This window comes from Arvicanthis niloticus, chromosome 4 (genome assembly GCF_011762505.2).
Source record: "Arvicanthis niloticus isolate mArvNil1 chromosome 4, mArvNil1.pat.X, whole genome shotgun sequence".
NCBI lineage: Eukaryota > Metazoa > Chordata > Mammalia > Rodentia > Muridae > Arvicanthis > Arvicanthis niloticus.
Genome location: NC_047661.1, coordinates 62,885,972 through 62,904,263, shown reverse-complemented (window position 1 = coordinate 62,904,263; position 18,292 = coordinate 62,885,972). Strand labels below are relative to the sequence as shown.

The window sequence follows — 18,292 nt, the reverse complement described above, 5'->3', positions numbered from 1 at the left end:
CCACTTGACTGGGTCTCTGGTTTCCTGATTTTATTATACAGTATTCTGAGCATGTATTAAACAGTGTTTGAGGATGAGATGAACATTCAAAACCAAAGACAAAATACAATAGTTTTTTCTCTGGAATGTAGATGGGTTTTTCTCCAATTAGTTGAAGGCCTGAATAGAATATAAGAGCTGACACACCTCAAATCTTGGAACCTGCCAGCCCCTATAATGGCATGAGACAATCAATTCCTTGTAATAAATCTCTTCACATCCTACTGGGTGCTTCATTGAAGAATTTGAATTGACACATTGATTTTACAACAAGAAATTTCAGCATGTTTGTAAATGATGTCCAGATTCTTCCGAGCAATAATTTCCTAGCGTTTAACCATTAGACGTTTTAGGGGCATGTCACCTCATCAGAAGAATTTGTGTTGCCCTTTTCTAACTATTGTATCAACAATGCCAGATAATGAGAATGATGGGGTAGAGGTCTCACTTTTTTAATGTGGAGCTGATACAGGTATAGGGTGCTCACAGCCTACCTAGAAGTCAGGATCCTAAGAATCAGAAGTTCAAAGTCAATCTCAGCTACTGTGGTGGTTAGCTCTGTCAACTCAATACAACTTCAAATAACCAAGGCAGAGAACATCAGTGGGGGAGAAGCTAGACCAGGCTGAGCTATGGGCATGTCTTTGAAGAACGGTCTTAACCAATGTGAAAAGGTTCTGCCTGAAAGTGGGCGGCACCATTCCCAGGTGTGGGGCCCCGAAATATGAAGAGTAGAGAAAGTTGGCTGTGCACCGGGCATGCATATTTTTATCTCTGTTATTAGACGTGATGTAGCTAAGTGCCTCAAATCTCTGCTCCGACTTCTCCGTAAGAGTGGACTGTAACTGAGAACTGTAAGCCAAATAAATTCTCTCACCAGGTTGCTTTTGGCCGGGGTATTTTTTTTTTTTTTTTTTTTTTTTATCACAGCAAGAGAAATGGAACCAGAAGAGCACCTAGGGTGTTAGAAACCAGCCTGGGATACATGGAATATTATCCCCAAATGAATGAATGAATGAATGAATGAATGAATGAATGTTTTTCAACAATTTTAATTCCTTCTTCGTAAGTCTCTCTGAAAATTAATATAATCATATAATACCTCTATTTTCTTTTCCCTCCAGGTTTATTGTGTTACAAGTGATACATAAAACTATACCAGTTCAAGGTATAGAATATTTCATCTTTCTTTCATGATCTGCCAAAGCACACAAAACTCATTCCACAGAATTTTTTTACTACAAATTCTTCCAATCTGTTTTTGGTATAGTTTTCAAAATAATAAGCTATAAATTACTTCATTGTTCAAGTCTGGTTGAACTGTCCAGAAGGTTGTAGAACCGTTGGGAAGTGGAGCTTAAATGGGAAACGTGGATCTGGGGTAAGCCGGCCTTCAGTTCTCAGTTACCAGCCCTTCTCTTGCTACCTGTCCCATGTAGAAAGGAGCAAGCAGCCTTGAGATTCCACTGCTGCAGCCGGAGCCATCCTAACATCATTCCTTTCCCACCCTGATGGATGTGGCCTCAAACCATAAACAAAGTAATCCTTCCTCCTTTTAACTGAGACCAGTCAAAAGGTAACTAAAAGAAGATACATTAGTAGGTATGAATTGCTACAGCAAAAATTACACATCCCAGGAGGCTTGAACAATAGAAATTGATTTATCATGGATCTAGAGGTTGGAAAGCTAAAGACCAAGGCAACACAGACCCCCACCTGGTAAGTGCTTTCTCGACTAGTCTACAGTCAGCTATCTTCTCATTACATCTTCACATGGCAGAGAAACTTGGATTTTTGTCTCTCTTTTTCTTGAGAATGCTGCCTTAGTTACTTTTACATTGTGAAATAAAGTACATAATTCAAGGTACCATCTGGGTAGTGAAGTGGGGACAGAAGGTGAATGAAGCAGTTGGTCACACGGCATGCACAATCAGAAAGAAGAAAACAACAAAACAACGTTGTACCCAGCTCACTCTTTCCTTTCCAGAGACCTGTGGGGCGATGGGCTATGAGAGGCAGCTGGGTTCCTGGTCAAGCACAGGCCTCAAACCCCAGACCCTAATGGGACAGAAGGTGTTCGGCTCTGCTCCTGGGACCCTGGTTCCTTTCACTCAGCTTCAGCCCTCCACAGCCCCTCTCATAGAGAAGTCTGTGGCCATCAGTCATGTAGGAATAGTGCTTCAGGCTCTCCCACATGTAGATGAGGTATCTCCAAGCTCTCAGACTAAGCCAATAGGGGTTATCTGCTGCCAGGCCCTAACCCACCCCCAAAACTGTATATAAGAGCCCTATTAGGGAGAGTAAAGATGTGCAAGAATCATCCTGTTGTCCGAGAGTTTCTGTCGCAAGAGCTGTAACACTTGGGAAGAGATCTGCTCTCCCGAAGTGTCTTCAGGACCCTCCCCTCCTTGCTAGCTAGCTGGCATCTCACCAGCCCAGCCCGGACCAGGCCAGTGCAGAGGGACAGGTGCAGCACCTGGGAGTGACTGGGTGGCAACAGCAGAGACTCGAGCAAAGGCAGCAGCAGCAGCAGTGGAGGCAATTTCTCCTCCCTGCTCACACTCTATCCCCTTGGCCTGGACCCCCACACCCGGCCAGGCCAGAGATCTTGTGGGACGCCCTCTGGAACAGGGACCCACAGAGACCTATGGATTGCAACCACTTATGCAAACCTCTATCTCCAAAATGTTTGCATTACATTACGTTAAGGTTCATAACAGTGGCAAAACTATAGTTACGGTGTAAGCATAATGGTTATAGAAAAATAGTTGTCACATTACTCCTAGGCATTCATTAAAAAGGTCCCCCATATCAAATCTTAACCATATGTATTTTAAAACCTATCCCTCCCATTTGGGATATTTAACCATAGTACATTGTAGTTTGTGTCACAAAACCAGACAGTCAGCATGCCTTGATTCTTGAGGAAACTGTCTGACCTGAGATTTGCAGGAGTCTGAGTCTTGCGAACTTGCTTAAGATGGCTTATGGGAGATATTTCTGTGAAAGCTGCATGTCCAGCTTAACTACTGCGGTAAACCCAGAGCATGAGTTCACTCTCTGAGTTTTCAAACACTCATCTTTCTCTTGCTCTCAGCAACTGAATGATGTTTGTGATTTTTTTTTTTTTTTAATCCTTGCCTTCAAATGTTATGAATGTTAGATTTCTGAATCTATATGCTAATTTTATGTTCTCAGCACTAGGCCTACTCCTGAATGACTTTGATTAAATCTTAACAGAAACAGACTCTCCCATAGGCCTGGAATCTTATACATTTTCCACATGGGGAGCTGATTCATAGAAGCAGGGCAAGACATCCATTCTTTAGAGTTCATGGAATAATAAAAGACCATGGAGTCAGATTTTTAGACTCAGAAACAACTGCCTTCGTATACCTATTCTGTCAAGTCAGGATTGGCCTTGAACAGTCTCAAAAACCTTCTGAATCTATTTATAAACAAACTGCAGAATGACACCACGTAGTGTGCACATATACTATGAGGCTCAAACAAACAGCGTGTGTAAACATAGCGTATCACAGACCTGATATACATGGGCTCTGTGCCACAAGACTAGCTCTCTTCCCTCTATGCCAAGGATATAGGGTCAGATGAATGATTCCATGTAGCACAAAAATATGATCATTTATGGTGAGTAATTAATTTAAAACTTTATGCATACAGAGAAAGATGAGGCAATCAGAGGAACATCAATATTCTATAAAACCCTGTGGAAACAAGTACATAAGAAATTGAGCTAAAGAACCAACCAGGGACCCATCTGTCCTCACAACTTGCCTACCAAGTCACAAAGATGAATTTTGGAGGAGGCCATAATGGCCCTTCTCATACCAGCATATCCCACTTCCTCAATAAACTGGCAACTTTATATAACCTGGTCTTAGACACGTGTGCATTTCCTATTTGTTTTACTCTTACAGATGGTTCTATTACCTATATTCTTTATGGGTTTACACTGTGTCCATTAAAGTTAATATTTTAAAAATACTTAAAAATTCTCTCTAACTTTATAAACCTAGATACTACCATGAGCAGTTAGCATGAGTGTGGGCCCACAGTTCCCACTTGGGAGGCCACAATACCCTGCCAGTGGACTAGGCTAAAAGACCAGAAGCTTTATCTCTTTCATGTAGTTACAGAAAAAAGTCTGAAGTCCAATAGAGCCAACTGCACACATTTACTGCCTTCAACCGAAAGGAAAATCTTTCTTAAAGTCAGACCAAAACTCTTCAAATACCTTGACCTCTGTTGGTTCTGTTGTCTGAGAGAATCAAATGGAAAAGTCACAATTTTTGGCAATGACAGAGCAAAGAATTCAGTATTATCTGAAGACCAGATCACTATAAAGGCAGCAGAATAGGTAGAAAGGTCTGCTCCAAAACAACATATCTACTTGCAACCTCTGAAGTAGGCTTTTGTAATAGGGACTCGGCATGAAACTGAAGACTTTCAATAATGACCAGAGTTCTTCTAAGAAGAAATGAACCAAGAAGACTCAGATGTAAAGAAGACCATATAAGGATGAAGGCAAGAATTGCCAGAAGCCACTGAAAACTATCCAGGAAATACAACACTTAGTTCTCAGGCATCTCAGGCATCAAGCCCATAGCACCTTTTTTTTCAGATGTTTGGCCTCCAGAACTGTGAGTCAGTACCATTCTGTTATTTAAGGTCACTTGGTCTGTGGTACTTTGTTATGGCAGCCCTGGGGAGCCAACTCAGAGAGTGAGCACCTGTTGGAACATGGTCTTTTGAAACCATAGAGCCTTGGCCGACAGGAGTGGCTTGAATGATCTTATATAAGCCCCCTCTCTTTACCTTCTAGTTGGGCACATCACACAATACATTCAGGCAAAATAGTCAAAATGGGCAGAATATGGATAAAAGTCGGTGACGTGTAGAAAATGGTCAATTGACACTGTCAAATGATAAAATTAGCACAAATTTAATTTAAAGACCTCGACTGGCTTTTGTGGTTCTAGAATTGGGCCATGCCTCATGGTTAAAATATTCTGAATGAGGCAAGCAGAAGAAGTTGACTTCATAGTGAGAAAGGGGTAGAAGAAACAGGAAAAGTGATAGGTCATTTCAAAGCTCCTTTTCTTATAAAGATTAAAGCAAAAGGGAATTCCTTATCACTTTAGCTAAAATTGTCTGGCTTATGGATCAGGTCATGAAACTCTCTCTCGATACTGTTCAGGGAGTCATCATGTGTGACTCCCTGTTGATTTGGTCTGTGGAGCCTAATATAGAACCAATGGCCCTGTACAGATTTTACTTTATGATATTCATTGTTATTACTAGACTAGAGTTCCATATTTTTATATCTTTAAGAGAATATCATTTTCCTCCTCACAGGAAGATTCTGACAATGGGTACAAACTATTTTTGAAATATTTAAAAATAAGATTAAATATACATCATAAAGCCATGCTTACATTACTGCTGTTCTTTTATGTCTATTTAGGGTGCAGCGGCTAGAGAAAATTATAGTCTTTATTGAGAAACTCATGTGTGTGTGTTTGTGCGTGTAGCCGTTGTAACCAAAGGTTGACTCACACATGAGTCTCCGTGCTGCTATAATTACCTTCCAGAAAATAAACAACAAGATAAGTGACAGATGCTGTTTGAATAATAAAACAGAAGCCTGCTTTATTTTGGTGCTTCAGAGAAAACAAAACTAGACAATGCACAACCGATGCCAGTGTAACTGTGTGGACTGGTGACAAATGAAACCTAACTTCTTCCTTTGTTGTCTCCTTGACCATCTTTCTCAGATGGACTCTGCCCATCTGAAGTTTCCCACTGTGAGAGGATGGACTGATGCCTGCTCCACCTAACCATCTCACTGTAGGCAGGCCACAACACTGTCTGAGCATCCGAGTCTCCATGGAAGACAGAACACTAGTGGCATCTACCTGCTGGAGTTCTACAGAGCTCAGATATCAGTTATACATGAAGCAGAGGTAAAGGCACTTCCAATTTACCTCAATATGGAATATCTAAATGCCCACACACATTGTTAAGGACGTTACATGTGTGCAGAACTGAAAGGGTTATTACTGTCATTTAATAAATTAACTCCCTGTCTTTTATATAGATTTTTAAGGCATAGCAAGGGTGTAGTAACTTTTTAAAGAAACTGTTCATAGCCCAGGAATATATTATCCTGAATTACTTAGGCTTTAATTACCTTAATGAAGAAGATTTAATCAGATTCTACAATTTACTTCAAATATGTAATACCAGAGATAGAAATAATTTGATGGGCTGGAGAGATGACTCTCAGATTGTGAGTAATAGCTCACAACTGCCAGAGACTCCAACTTCCTCTGCTGGTGTTTATAGGACACTTGCATATATTTACACACACACACACACACACACAGATACACAAACACACACACACATGTACACATACCCACACATAAAGAATAGATGGACTATAGATAGATAGGTAGATAGACAATATTTAATAAAATTATTTGAAAACATTTCTTCACAAAAAGTAAACTACTTGGTTAAAAGAACTTGGAAGTTCTACTTGTTTTTTTTTGTTTTTTTTTTTTTTAATCTCGATGTGAAATTATGTTACCAGCTCCCTCCCTTCTGAGGGTGATTTGAGTTCTAAGCATATGATACTCTCCAAACATAAAAACCCTGGTATTCAGTGACTTTGGCTCGCACTCTAAAGATCTCTTCTAAGTCGGCTAATATTTTATCATTTTAAGAAATTAAGTTTTAAAACATGCAGCCAATAGTGTCCATATCTGTATGTGAGAAAATCCAGAACTTTAATAAGAAAAAAAATGAGATGCTATAATTTTGAAGTTCAAAGTAATACTTCCTCAGGATGTTCAGTATCATTCGCATGAAATAAGACAAACACAGAACATCAAGAACCACAGAAAGGGACTTCAATGGGAATTATCTGTTTCTGCATTGCTCCTCAGACTCCCTTCCCAAAAGCAGCTGCTTTGGAAAATGTGAATATACAGTCTCTGAAAGAATAAGTCAACAATAAAAGAGGTTAAAAATTAAATCATGTCTGGAGACATTAAGCAGCAGACTGCATTGAGCCTTGACTCGGATAATCTGACAAATCCTAGTGATCTTGAGTGCGCTTTCCTTGTAATGACTCAGTGGTGTTCAGTGTGCAGAAGACCAGACCGCAGTCTTCTATGGGTAGGCAGAGGCTAGGGATTGAAAGTCTATTCAGGATCTGTCTGATAAAATTATTCCACAAAGTTTCAGTTGAATGATGAACTAGAAATAAATTACTTGATCTCCAGTGGGCTGCAAAGAAAATTGTCTGATTTGAAACTCAGTGCTAGAGGTGGTAAACATTTCTTTTGAGAATTCATGAATATGAAACGGTTCTTGTATTCATCTGAAGTCTGGATTAACAATACAGATAATGTGGAAAAAATTGAAGCCAAGAAAAAATGTAAGTGGTATAGACATAACATAGCACTGAGATGACCTGAACGATACAGCATAGTCCAAACATACAGGATGCCTGGGATTCCTGTGTGTGTGTGTGTGTGTGTGTGTGTGTGTGTGTGTGTGTGTGTGTGTGTAAGAAAGAGGGGGGGACAGAGAGAGAAAGAGAGAAACAGAGAGAAAGAGAGAGACAGAGAGAAGGGGACAGAGAGAGAAAGACAGAGACAGAGACAGAGACAGAGACAGAGAGAGACAGAAACACAGACAGAGACAGGATATAAAGGAGGACAGATGTCCCTAAGACATTTGAACATAAGCAAAACACAAGTGCTTTCCAGAGCAACCCACCTTCATTCCCAAGGTTCAAAGAAATATCTCAAATAAAGATCCAAGCTCACAGTTTAAAAAGAAAAAGGAAGAAGAATGAGGAATTTCATTAGCATAGATGAATCTGAGAAATAATGATAGATTTAAATAGGAAATGACTTTAAGGAAGCAGACAAATACTAGAGTTAAGACAAAAGTTTCGAAGTTAATTCAGCCATGCATTCCTCGTAAGAAGCGGAATGTGGGCAGGGGAGATGGACCCATCAGAAAAGCTTAGATCCTCAGCGTGCACATGAAAAACACCTGTATGATCACACGAGCCTATGATCCCAGTGCCGGGAGCCACAGGCAGAGGGCAGCCTGTCTAGGTAAGTCAGCAAGCTCCAGTGTCAATGAGGGAACCTGCCTCCAAAATGAAATTCAGAGTTATAGAAGACACCTGATGGAAACCCCTGACTTCCACATGTATGTGCACACACATTTACCCTTATACATATCCACACACAGGCACACACATATGAACATACACATATACACACATATGCACACACATAAAAGAAACAATACTTCTAAAATACCCTCCAGTTAGTTCTACCTTACTGCTTTGTTCTTGTGGACAATCCTCATTATACCTGGATGATCATAAGACCTAGGTTTTCTGTTTAAAATTCTGACTCCCTTTGTCCACCTAGCATACTACTGCCAGGGTCGTTGTCTACACACAACAGCTCTATCACATCACGTCAGTGATGCAAACCCTCACCTTATACCTTAATCCTAGCAATAACCAGGCTTATGCCACTCTGTCACAAATTGCCCTCTCAGGGGCACATCCAACATGCCCTTGTCAGATGGGATCATCTTTTACTGTCATTAATTGGGTAAAAAACAAGATGGGCTGGAGAGATGGCTCAGCGGTTAAGAGCACTGACTGTTCTTCCAGAGGTCCTGAGTTCAATTCCCAGCAACCACATGGTGGCTCACAACCATCTTTAATAGGACCTGATGCCCTCTTCCAACCTGCAGGATACATGCAGACAGAACACTGTATACATAATAAATAAATAAATAAATAAATAAATAAATCTTTAAGAAAGAAAGAAAGAAAGAAAGAAAGAAAGAAAGAAAGAAAGAAGACAAAACACAGATCATTAGATGTAATCACAAATTGACTTTTAGGCCTTCTGTTTAAATCTATGGGGGCCAGTAGGTTGCTCTTCTTCTGTTTTAAAGTGCAAATTCAGGAACCTCCAATAACTTCAATAGTTACTCTCAACCAGTTATTATTAAATCCCGTCTGTTACTCAAGGCCTCTGTACTGGCTGGTTTTGTGTGTCAACTTGACACAAGCTGGAGTCATCACAGAGAAAGGAGCCTCCTTTGAGAAAATGCTTCCGTGAGATCTAGCTGTAAGGCATTTTTTTTTAATTAGTGATCAAAGAGGGAGAGCCCATTGTGGGCGGTACCATCCCTGGACTGGTAATCCTGGGTTCTATAAGAAAGCAAGCTGAGCAAGCCAGGGGAGGCAAGCCAGTAAGTAACATCCCTCCATGGCCTCTGCATCAGCTCCTGCCTCCAGGTCCCTCCCCTGTGTGAGTTCCAGTTCTGACTTCCTTTGATGATAAACAACAATATGGAAGTGTAAGCTGAATAAACCCTTTTTCTCCCCAACTTGCTTTTGTCATGTTGTTTTGTGCAGAAAAATGTGTTCTGTTTTACTTAATCAAACATAAAGGACACCAGAACTCTAACTTTATATGACACTGAGGCAGGAAGCATGCTCCATGTGAAAAGTGGTTGGCTTCTTCTTCTTTTCCCTGTTGGTTACCTCTTGTCCTGCCCCCTCATGTCACTCACTGGCGTTTCTGAATCATCCTTGGTTGAAGAGAGGGGAGAGGAGGCAGAGAGTGGGCAGGAAGCAATGCCTGACAGGCAGTGTCATAGTGACCTAGCATAAAGATTTCTTAGACTGGGCAATTGTTTAAAAGTTATTTTCTTTTCCAGATTTCATGTCAATCTTCTGTCCATTACCATAACAAATACTAAGAAAATGAACCTAAAAGGGTTGAGTTTAGATTATAGCTTTGGCTCAATAGAGGTCGTAGATAGGGTAGTACAGCTCCTGATTACACCTCAGAAGTTGTGTTTTGTCTCCTGATGAGCTTCCTATAATGATGACAGTAAGACATGATCCTATCAGAAAAGGAGAATGTGAACAACAGAAAGTTGGGAAGTTCCATATGGCTTGTTGTCCCTTGGTCCTGTTATTTTTTGGCCTGTTGGGAGACAGCCCTCTACTATGACAGCAAACGACAGAGGAAGCAAAAACAGAGAAAGAATATGGGATGCGTTACTACCTACGATCCCCTTCAAAGGCAGCCACCAAGAACCTTACATCCCCCCCGCCCCTTAGGCCTTGTCTCCTAGAAGTTCTGTCATCTCTCAGCGGTACACAGGCTGTGGACCAAGACATAACCAAATGGGCCTTTGAAGGATGCTCAAGATACAAATACTAGAGAGTATATTCTTGGCCCCTTTGGGGGTAGCTCCATAACTTCTAATCTGAAGCTGCCTTAGTGGCGTCTTCATTCAGAATGTTTGTTACTGCTTCCTGTCTAGGAAGAATTGGAGGCATGCCCTGTGGTCCTGAAAAGACAGAACCTAACAACAACACCATTTTTTTTCCTCTCAGAATGTACTAAAACCCAGAGAAACATTGAGCTCTGTTCAACGCTGTAAGCTTCTGGAATGTGGTTTGTCTCCGCTTCAGAAACTACTCCTTTATTCTGCTGCCAGTCATTTTTTCCCTTCAGATTTCTCAGATGCCTGCCAGACACGAGTCTTCTGTAAGCTTTATTATTAGCTCGGGGAACATGTACTAGGTTCTCTGAACAGTCAAGAAGGGGCAGGTAACTCACCCCAGAGAAACATGTAAATCAACAGCAGCTCCCTGGGATCTACCAATCTTTTCTCTCCAATATGCCAACCTTCTATACCTTTAGCAAGATGGCCTCCTTCATCTAACCCACACTACATTTACAGACCCTGTAGAATGCAGAGCTTGTTGCTTACTTTACAGCTCAAACTTAATTTTAGGTTTTTGTTATAAATACCTAAGGTTGTCCACCTCCAGATCTGCTACTGTGGAAGCATCAGGTTTTCTCCTGATGCCATACCAATTGAAGCTATCATGAAAAGTACCATAGCCCATATTCCCTTTGTCCCATAACACCTTGTGTGGCTATTCTAGATTTTGCTGAGTTTCTGTGTTCAGTATGTGGAGGTTTCCCTGAGTTATTCTTTCTTGTGGAAGACACATACATTCCCCTTAATGAGGAAGAGTGGCTGGGAACGCAACTCAGTGACAGGGCATGTGTTTAGTACATGTAATGACCTTGGCTCAATCCCAGAACCAACATCCCCCCCCCATACACACACACACAGAGAGAGAGAGAGAGAGAGAGAGAGAGAGAGAGAGAGAGAGAGAGAGAAGTAAGATAATGACAAGCAAAAGAATCCTCCTTAGGTCTGCAGAAAGTGTTTTGTTGTCTTTTAATGTGCTGACCCACAGGAGAGTCAACTGAGGAGTCCAGGAAAGCAGTAAGAAGGAAAAAAACCATCATGGATACACTCCTGAGTCTAGGAAATTTTGTTGAGTGAACATTCATTGAATGAAAGAGGAGAGAATCAATGAAGCTGTGAATCTGTAGATCAAACATTTCAAACATGCACTTTCTCTAAAAACTTTAACACACACACACACACACACACACACACACACACACACACACGACACAAGACCAGAAAATCTAGGACAGTCTGAACGTTTGAATTCAGCCTTCTTTCTATTCAACCTTACTGGACATAGTTTACAAACAGAAAGTGTAATCTGAGTCGTGTGTGTGTGTGTGTGTGTGTGTGTGTGTGTGTGTGTGTGGTTCAAGTGCATGTCTGTTGTTTGTGGGCATGCATGTGCATTAGTATTCACGACTGCTTGTGCACATACATATGGAGGCTTGAGCTCCATGCTGGGTGTCTTCAACAGTTTTTTTTTCTCCGTCTTGGTTTTTGAGATAGAGGTTTTGTTGAACCTGGAGCTCGTCTGGCTAAACTAGCTGGCCACTAAGTCCCAGGAATCCTGTCTCAACCTCTGCAGTGCTGGGAACACAGGTGCACGCCACCATACCTAGATCTTGCATCAGTGAGTGCTGACAAACCAATTCAAGTCCTTAAGCTTCAGCAGGAAGCACTTTATTAATGAACTGTTGAGACCAACAATCTTAAATAGTATTAACTCTACTAAAGATTGAAAGGGTCAGAAAACATCTCTATACAATGTATGTGCCACATATAAAATATAACAATATACATTTTGCATACTAAATAGTAAAATCATAAAAAGCTCTGTTAGTACATATTGGCCAGCTTGAAATTTGTAACATTGTATCTTTATACTTTCAGGCACAGTGATTGTTGGGCTCCCATGTTTTATGACCCTTGCAAATCATCATTAGCTATTGGTACAAGGACCAACCTCAACCTTGAAAACCAAACACCAATAAATTTACAGACCACTGGTTATTTTGTGTTTTAATAAGTATTTAGATTTACATACTGTGTTAATATGTTTTCATTTTCAACTTGACAAACCTAGAATCGCCTTCAAAGAGTGTCTTAGTGAGGAATTATCTAGATTAGGTTGGCCTGTGAGCATGTCTGTAGGGTGACGTCTTGATTAGTTGATATGGAAAGAGTTGAACCCTTATGGGCATCACCATTCCCTTGACAAGAGATACTCAACAGTACAAGAAAAGCAGAAAGTTATTTGAGAGCAAGTGAGCAAGTGAGGACGTGTATGTTTTGCTCTTGTCTATGGGAATGATGTGACTATCTACTTGGGTTCCTGCTTTGACTTCTCAGTTATGTCTGAGATCCGGAGCTGTAAAGCAAATAAACTCTTTCTGCCTAAAGTTGCTTGGTGCTAAGCTATTTTGTCACACCCACTGAAAAGGGAACTAGGAACCTTACAAGTCCTTAGGTGCATTGTCATTTGTCTATGTTCTTTACTATGTCACTTTTTAATTTTAAATTTTATTTATTAGGAGAAAGGGGCTTTAGATTGATAGAGTGATGAAAAGATGGAAAATGAAAATCATCTTTCAGCTGACTCTGTCGTATGTTTTTAAATGCATGTGACCACTATTTAAGCACTATTAACTTCAGGATCAAATATTTTGGAAAAGACAAATATTCTTAAACATATTGGAAATTCTCCCTATAAATTAATCTGTGGGTCTTTATCTAAGTTGTAAAATGGTTTTGTAAGAAAGGATAAAAATAAGAAAAGTCAGATCTCCTAATATGGAACATAAAATAAGTAATTCTCTGCAAAATAGTAATAACCCAAGCTATAGAATCACAACACTAATTCCTTATTAATTACTGGTACCTCCAAAGTCTCTTCTTAGTCATTTCTTAGTCATTTGTGGCAACATAAAATCTTACCAACTATTTGGGGTATAAGCTGTAGCAACAGAAAGGACTAGAAAAGATGTTTTACTTTGGATTGAGAACCAAACAACATCTTAAGAAAAAAATACATTTATTGCAATATCTCACTAAAACTACTCAATTAAAACAATGAGTTTAAAAAACAGTAGTTAGTTTAGTGCTTCGACCGGGCTTGTATAGGAAGCCACAAAGAGAGATCCTCCTTATTCCTGTTTGCTTGGCTAAGAGCATCTGTATCTATCTTACCTTTTTTTTTCTTTAGTTTAAAAGCAGTCCCAATGACAGAAAGAACACAAGAATGGAAGTTCAGTAAGAAAACCAAGTGTTGGGTTTATAAATTTGTCTATAAGTCAGATTCATAGGGTATCTGAACTCCTAGTTTGTACATGAATATAAAAATCCTGTTTATCTACTCAAAATAGTAGATAAACCTCCCTCAGCCCCAAGTCTCTGGCATGTCCTAGAGATGCCCCCTCCCTGCCCCACTCTGATTTCTGTTCTCTCTCCCTTCCTCTTCCTACACCTGATCCCCCTCTCCCAAACATCTGCCCATCTCCTTTGTCACCCATTTTCAGTCCTCCATCCACTTCTGATATCTATTTTATTTTCTCTTCTAAGAAAAATGTAAGTATCCTCCCTTGTGCCCTCCTTAATTGGCTTCTTTGGTCTATGGATTTTAGCATGTGTATCCTGTACTTTATGGTTACTGTCCACTTATCAGTGAGTACATACCATTCATGTTCTTTTGGGTCTGTGTCCTCACTACGAATGATATCTCTTAGTTCCATCCATTTGCCTGAAAAATTCATGATCTCTTTGTTTTTAATAGCTGAGTAATATTCCATTGTGTAAATGAAGCACATTTTCTTTCTACATTCTTCATTTGAGGGACATATGGGTTGTTTCTAGTTTCTGGCTATTACAAAAAAGCTGCTGCTATGAGCATAGTTGAGAAAGTGTCTTTGTGATATGGTGGAGCATGTTTTATGTACATGCCCAGGAGTAGTATAGCTGTGTCTTGATGTAGAACTATTTCCAATTTTCTGAGAAACTGTCAAATTAATTTCTATAATGGTTATATAAGTTTGCACTCCCATCCGCGATGAAGGAGTGCTCCCTTGGTGCACAACCTCACCAGCATGTGCTGTCTCTTGAGTTTTTGATCTTGATCATGATGTGTGTAAGATGGAGTCTCAGAGTCATTTTGATTTGCATCCCCCTGATGACTAAGGACATTGAACATTTCTTTAAGTATTTCTTGGCCATTCAATATTTCTCCGTTGAGAATTATCTGTTTAGCTTTGTACCTCATTTTTTAAAATTGGGTTATTTGGGTTGTTGGTGTCTAACTTCTTAAGTTCTTCATCGAGACCCATCCCATGGGCAAGAACCAATCCCTGGCATTATTCATGATACTCTGTTACGCTTACAGACAGGAGTCTAGCATAACTGTCTTCTAAGAGGTTTCGCTCACCAGCTAATGAAAACAGATGCAGATACCCACAGTCAAACATTAGATGGAGCTCAAAGGAATTTTGTAGAAGCCTTGGGGAAAAGATTGAGGGACCTAGAGAGGACAAGGACTCCACAGGAAGGTCAAAAGAGTCAACTAACCTAAACTTTGGGGCCTCCCAGAGACTGAATCACAAACCAAAGAGAGAGTATGGGCTGGACATAAGTCCCTCCTCATATATATGTACCAGATGTGCAGCTTCATCCTCATACGAGTCTCCCAACTACTGGAGCAGGGTTGGTTTTGAACCTGTTGTCTGCTGGTGAATTCCATTCCCCAAGTCGGCTTCCCTTATCTGGCCTTAGTGGGAGAGGATGCACCCAGTCCTGCAGTGATTTGATGTTCTTGGGTGATACCTGAGAAGGCTCCCCCGAGGGGAAAATGGGGAGGAGCTGTGTAAGGGAGACTGGAAGAGGGTGCAAATGTTGGGATGTAAAGTAAGTAAATAAATTAATTAATAAAAATACATTCAAAAGTTTATGTGAGACATTGTCTTCACCACCTTTTCCACATATTGCCTATCTCCACTTTTGGGCATATCACCAGATTCCTTCTAGTTTAATTTTTCCTTTGCTCAGTGAGGCAGTGGATTTGTAAAGAACTTTCCGTTTCTGTGAGTCTATGATCTCTCGTACTGAAAGCACTCATGAGAAAATTCTCTAACTTGCTTTTGTTTCCTTTGAAAGTAACATTTACTCATTAGGTGCTCGTGATTAATTTCAGAGTCCGTCTTGCATGTACAAGAAAAAAAATATTTATTTGGCACGAGCAGGCTCACAGCCCTTATAAAATGAGGTATGGTATTAATTTATTAAGTACAGAGCAGAGCATCAGATGGTAAGCACAGGAGAGTGGCAATCAGGAAGAATTATGAGAATCACTGCATGGTGAGAAATTTGAGCATAAAACTAACATTAGGAAAGAAAAAAAAAAAGTCTGCTCTGGAAACAAAGAAAAACAGCCTGTGCTATAATACTTATCATCCATACTGAAATCCTCACAACCCATACAAAGGAAAAATTGCAATAACACTGGAGCACTGCTGCCCTAGGCTGGCAGGTGTCTACCCATTTCATTACTTATTTTTCTGTAGCAAGAAGCTTAAGCTTTGTGTAGATTACAACTAAACTTAGGTCGGGCAGCTTAACCCTATTGCTGTAAGCACTGTTGAGAGGCATGTCGGCCTGTGTTAGTCACTAGTGTACCCCACACAGCTAGGGCAGTGTCTAGGATATTAAGCATTGTGAATGTGTTGCACAGGTGGTCCTGCTTACATTTTATGCCTTAAGTAGATGAGCTACACACTTGCAGCTAGGAAAATCATATGCTAAAGAGACAGAGGCAGGAGGATTATCACAATTTGGAGGCTTGCAAGGATTTCATGTTGGGTCAGCAAGATGGCTTGGCTGGTAAGGGTATTTGCAGCCAAAGATGAAAACCTGAGTTCACCACATAGTGAAAGGAAAGAATTGTGTTTTGAAACTTGCTCCCTGACCTCTACATGTGGACAAAGACAAACACACGCACACACACACTCACACACACTGTAAAAACAGTGTTAAACAGAATAAAACATATCTACACTTAATTTATAAATAGAATAAAATACAGGCAAGGAGAGCTATTAATAAATCTATTTCCTGTATTTCTGCCCCTTGAAACTCAAAACAGAGTGGCCTGCTTTTTGCCCACATCAAAGCAAGCCAGTGGACTGAGAACGACAGCAGCAAAGGCTCCAGTCAGAACCTCTCGACTCCTGCCTGAATGCAGTCTACAAAAATGTTCTCTGAATGAGCCACAAACATAGAAAACCAGGAACAGGACAGGAAGATAAAACCACAAGAGAAGACAGCCATGACGCTGACACATCCACTTCCAGTTGCCTTCAAAATAGTTCTTTTCCCAGAAGAGCACAGTAAGTTTCAAGGCATGTGTGTTGGTTGTGGCAGAAACAGATCGATGAGTGAACTCTTCCTTTAGAAAACACAAATCTCCAACACAAATTATGCCAGCTTTCAAATAGCATGCCTGGGACAAATAAAAAAAAAAATCCATCCAAATAAAGAGTGAATGAGAGGAAAGCAAGAAAGTGGCGTCCTGCAGAGACAGGGGAGCATTCTGAGGGCAGAGAGCATCTAAGCTTACCTGTCTCTGCAGGACGCCACTTTCTTGCTCACTGAGGCTCAGCATTTTTACTGTATGACTACACTATCTGCCAAGCTATGTAAGAAGTCAAGGTAGAGTGATAATCAAGAGTGCTGAGATTGAAAAAAAACCCATTATAAACAGAAAGTTCCTGCCCTTGAAAGGAAATTAATAAAGCCAAGGACAGAAGGAAGAGAGAAAAACTGAAGTGTCCACACAGGTTGAGAGTCAAGAAAACAGGAAAAAAGTAGGAGAAAGGACAGGGTTTCTGGCCTTTCCATGTCCCAGAGGGGATTTTAAACCGACTTTTGTTCCTTATTATTAACAGAATTCCCAGGCAAATCCTTGGGAGGTTGCAGTAAGAATTCAAACCACTTTCCAATTATTTTGTTATCATTTATTCATTTGTTTCACAAATATTTACTGATAGAGTATCTCGGGACTTTTTGTTTTTTTTATTGCTACTGACTTTGGTAGAAGTGGGCTTTAAGGTAAAAGAAAAGTTACCAAAACACAAAAACCCCGTAAGAGGATAACCATATTCCAGTACTTCATCTTCTCTTCATTGAGAACATCTGTTGGTAGAGCATGTGATATGGCCATTATGAAAAAAACACATACAAAAAGTCCACAAAGTCTGAAGTAGAACATCCACTCCTGGGTATACATCCAATGAAAATAAAAATCAGTATACCAAGAAGACACTTTCCCTGTTCTTTGTGTTGTGGCATTATCCATAATGGTCAGGATCTGGAATGGACTAAAGTGCCCATCAGTACATGGCTGAGGAAAATGCCATGCATGTACACCAGGCTACATAGCCTTCCAATTCTATCACTTATGTTAACATAAATATCCTGGAAGACATGACGCTAAGTGAAAAGAGCCATACTCAAAAATACCAACACTGATCTCACTTTTATGTGGAAGTCAAAAGAAAAAGTCAATTTGACAGCAGCTGAGAACAGAATGGAATTCACCAGGGACTAAGACTGAGGGAAATGGGATGATCTAACTATCTATTGTACAATATAGTAGCTATAACTAATAATAATGTTTAGACCTGGTTGCTTTAAAGCAGATCTTATTTAGGCTGACTACATAGGACTAGAAGTATTTCGGGTTAAAAATGAGGTCACATTTCATAATGGATATAGACATTGATACACTACTGGTATTTTGAAAGTACACATTGGCTTCTTGGTTTCACCTTATGAACTTCTGGAACACAGTGGTACAAGTTGGAACTGCCCGTGTTCCCTGGATAACTTTTTCCCACAGCTAGCAGTGACA

At 40.2% G+C, this 18,292-nt stretch overlaps 1 protein-coding gene across 1 annotated transcript in view; it reads right to left on the bottom strand.

Moving 5' to 3' along the window:
• The window catches only part of Dchs2 (dachsous cadherin-related 2), a 211,581-nt gene that overhangs the window by 75,205 nt on the left and 118,084 nt on the right, over positions 1-18,292 (bottom strand). The gene's annotated exons all lie outside the window — the stretch shown is intronic.